General features: G+C 35.2%; 1 pseudogene; it reads left to right on the top strand.

The window, feature by feature from the left end:
• Positions 1-2076: 2076 nt before the first annotated feature.
• LOC110905611 lies at positions 2077-4017 on the top strand (annotated as a pseudogene).
• Positions 4018-4530: the final 513 nt, after the last annotated feature.

Genomic DNA, 4530 nt, shown 5'->3' with positions numbered 1-4530 from the left:
TCTACGAATACCCGTGATGATCTTCCCCAAACCCCAAAATCCAACCCAAAGGGCAAAGAATTTGAAGTGAAAATGGTTATTTCTCAAAATTCAGTTCTGACCATCCAAATTACAAGAGGAAGACATAAATAGAGATTGAAATTCGAAATGGACACAAAAAGGCCATGGGCCAAACAGAAGCCCAAAAAACAAAATGCATAAAACACCGAAAAAAACATAAAAAGTGTCCAAAACTCCCATTAGAATGCCTTTTTTGGGGCGAAACTTGGACAAGGCCCCTTGCCACGACGTGTTCCTCGTTTCAAGCTTCGATTTGACTGGTTGAACGCCTAAAACGGAGACCCGTAGCCAAAGTTATGCTTGTTTTCGTAAGACACCCTTGGAAGCTTGATCATGGGCCTCCAGAAATGTCATGGCCCGATCCTCTACACTTGGGCCTGCATCAGAAATTCATTTACCTTTTGATTGATTTTGTTTATTTAGGTACTGGACCCATGTGGTGAACTGCAACAGCTGCAATGGTAATATATATATATATATATATATATATATATATATATATATATATATATATATATATATATATATATATATATAAGTTTGAATGTACTTAAGGTGGCTCTTCAGGTGTTTTCGGTTGCTGCGGTGGCTGCAACCAACCAAGGGATCATATTAGTGTTTGCGAGAAACACACTTGCTATTGCTCTAGTTTTGTGTTTTGTGGGATCAAAATGGGTGTCTCATTTTGTTTACAAGTGCTTCCATTATCATGGCTATAATCATGCATTGATATCAAAGTTTAGGAGGCCCCTATACTTAATAAGGATCAACAAACATAATAATTTAAATAAATGTTGATACGCAAAGTGAGTCTCAATGGATGTACGGATAAAAGCACATCGAATATAGGTTATGAAACGTATTTGGGTTACATCAAAGAAGATTATTAGTAGGATAGTTTTTCTATGGTGTAATCATGTTTCAGTTTCTTATTGTTTGAAGATTTTTCTTAAAGGGTTGGTCATGTAACTATGTAAGTTAACCAGATTTCCAATAATATTATGTTTTATTGAAGATATAGGTTACATCTTACATAAAAGAAGACTGTTCATAGGATTTCTGTTATATGGTGTAATCTTTTTTCGGTTTTTAGTTGGTTGAAGATAGTTTAAAGGTTTGGTCTTCTAAATTAACCAAAATTCCAATAATATTTTACATTTTATTAAATTTTTTTACCTTTTTTATTAAAAAAAAATAAAAAACAAAATAAATGGCATACCAATTGACATTTAACAAAACTCTAAGACCACATGTCTCATGCTTCTATTCCTTCACCTTCACCCCACCTATAAATTAATTTCCTTTGTTTTACTTGATCCGACATTGGTTAATGTTTCCATTCCTTCAAATCTACAGTACTTATAGATGGAATACAAATATGAGCAAGGGGTGTTTATTATTGTGTTATAAACCGAACCGATAAATACCCCTTTTGAGCAACTTCTTCGTGTCGCAACTAAAATCTTTTTTCCTTTAAAGAAGTAAAGTCTGGTATGATCTACTAAACTCAGTCACTGGTTCCATCACTGGCCATTCCAACCGATCGACCTATACATAGAGGGTTTAAAAGTGAGTCTTGGTCCGACTGGTATGGTCTTGAAAACGTTGCTTTTATTTAACTGTTAAAAAAAAGGTTACATGTGTATTTATGAGATGGCATAATAATCCATTATATTGACCAATTTTTTTAACCCAATTTGTACAGTGGCTAAATTTAAATTGTATGGTGGCGTAGATGTAACTCAATTTCCCGCCATATAATATTCTGCATATTTGGCATATGATATAATTCACTTATCAGCCATGGAAGCTTTCAGAGCTCCATCCCCTTTTTCTCCACCTTCTCTCATCACAACCCAATTATCCAAACCCATTTTCAGTCTTTCATTTACACACAAAACCCGCGATTTAACCCGTTTTACAAAATCCAAATTCAACAACTTTGCTGCTATTTCTCCAACCAAAACCCATGATCAAGATGACCAATTCGACTGGTTTTCTCAGTGGTATGCGGCCATGCCGGTGTGTGATCTGGATAAGAGGGCTCCACATGGGAAGAAGGTGATGGTCTGGATATTGTGGTGTGGTGGGATAAGAATGAGAATTCATGGAAGGTGTTGGACGATCGTTGTCCGCATAGATTGGCTCCACTTTCTGAAGGGAGGATTGATCAGTGGGGTAGGCTGCAGTGTGTGTATCATGGCTGGTGCTTTGGTGGCTCTGGTGACTGTAAATTTATCCCTCAAGCTCCCCCCGATGGTCCTCTGGTAAATGACTTCACTTGTGATTTTATTTCCAACAATTTCATACTTACGAAATGTGTGCAGGTTCATACGTCCCAGAAAGCGTGTGTTTCTGTTTATCCAAGCACGGTGCACAATGGGATCGTATGGTTTTAGCCCAACACTGACCCACAATACAAAGATATCCTCACAAAGAAGAAACCGCCATACATCTCTGAACTCGACGACCCTTCATTTACCTTCCAAATGTTTACCAGAGATATACCATATGGGTATGCACATTTCACCTGTTTTTTATTTGGGTAAATTACATTTTTCGTCCTTTATGTTTGTAACAGGTTGCAATGGATGACCTTTAACTTCAATAATTACAGTTACAGTCCTTTATTTGGAAAACTCATTACACTCTACGTCCTTTGGCCCTAACCAAGTTTATTTTTTTTTATTTTTTGCATTAGTACATCAATTTTTTTTTGATTGAGAGTGTGACACTTTCAGGTATGAAATCTTGATTGAAAATCTTATGGATCCTACTCATGTGCGATATGCACATTATGGAATAGTGAGGACACCACAGCCGAGATAAGTATATGTGCAATTACTTAGCTCTTTTTTTCAGTTTTCTAGTGTTCTTAATGATTAATCCACTATTATTAGATTGATCTTCGTTTTGTTTGTATAATGGGCCAACACACCTAACATAACTTTACTGCAATGTTAAGCTTGATCGGGAAGGGGGTTGCCCCATGGAAATAAACATAGATCAAATGCACAAATATGGTTTTACCGCAAACCAGTCATATGGCCGATCGAAATTTGTTCCTCCTTGTCTACACATCTCATTTGGTGGAACTCCAGAGGTATACATACAGCTTTAGTGCTATAATAATTTATTTGGTACTTTTACTTACTTCTGTAACTTGATGAATTCAAGGGAAATCAGCACGGCGATTGTCTTTTATCTTTATGTGTATACCAGTGAGCCCGGGCAACAACAGACTGATCTTTATTTTCGGAAGAAACTTTGCTGTTTGGATTGACCGATTTGTTCCCAGATGGATGTACCATATTAGCCAGAATTTGGTTATTGATTCAGATATGTATCTTCTTCATATTGAGGTAACTTGTAGATGAAGATATTTATTATGCAAATGTGATTCATTCAATTCTTAAAACTTAAAAGAGTAAGCAACTTGCAGGAGAAGAAACTGATGGAAACCGGTTTTTCTAATTGGGAAAACGTCTGTTTTGTGCCAACTAAATCAGACGCAAAAGTGATTGCGTTTAGAAAGTGGCTTAAGAAATATTCTGGCGGCCGAATTGATTGGGGAAACAAATTTGATGAATCTTTACCACCTACGCCGCCTAGAGAACAACTTATGGATAGGTTATTTGCATGAAATTCAACAATATTTATGTTATGAATATTGAAACTCATTTGCTTTTTTGATTATATAGGTATAGGAGTCATATGGTGAACTGCAGCAGCTGCAATGGTGCATATAAAGGTCTGAATGCAGTTAAGGTGGTTTTGCAGGTGTTTTCGGGTGCTGCGGTGGCTATGGTGGCCGCAACCAAACAAGGGATCATATCAGTTGCTACTAGAAATACACTTGCTGTTGCTGCAGTTTTGTGCTATGTGGGATCAAAATGGTTGTTTCATTTTGTTCACAAATGCTTCAATTATCATGGCTATAATCATGCTTTTAAATGAGACTTGTTTGACAATTGACATCTAGAGGTTTTCAGGCCCACATACTTAATAAATGTTGAGAAGTTCCGGTTAATGTTCTTTTTTTGTTGTTATGTAATGTTTTTTTTTATTGTTATCAATGATAAGTTCTGTTAATTCTATCTTTATATCTTATTTTTATTAGTTATTAAAGGATTTTAAATTAATAAATGTTATTTGTATTAAAATACTTAAAACAGGTGAACAGGGGATACCGAGTGGCGAGTATAACATATATAATTATTAAATTTAGAATTTAAATTATCAAGTATTTCAAGAAATGCAATAAAGTAACATTCGAATAAGAAAAAATAAGTCTTAAACATAAATAAAATTTATATAAAGTAGTACAGGAATACGGAAATATAAGTCTTAAACATAAAATTTGAAAACTAATAAAGGATCAAGTGTCAAGTATTTTGCATCATGATGAGATCAATTTAGTAATCATAAGCCTTAAACATCTCAAGGATGCCATCTATATTGTCACACCAC

Source organism: Helianthus annuus, chromosome 14 (genome assembly GCF_002127325.2).
Source record: "Helianthus annuus cultivar XRQ/B chromosome 14, HanXRQr2.0-SUNRISE, whole genome shotgun sequence".
Classification (NCBI taxonomy): Eukaryota; Viridiplantae; Streptophyta; class Magnoliopsida; order Asterales; family Asteraceae; genus Helianthus; species Helianthus annuus.
The sequence above is the reverse complement of the archived record's forward strand: the minus strand, read 5'-3'. Positions and strand labels throughout refer to the sequence as shown.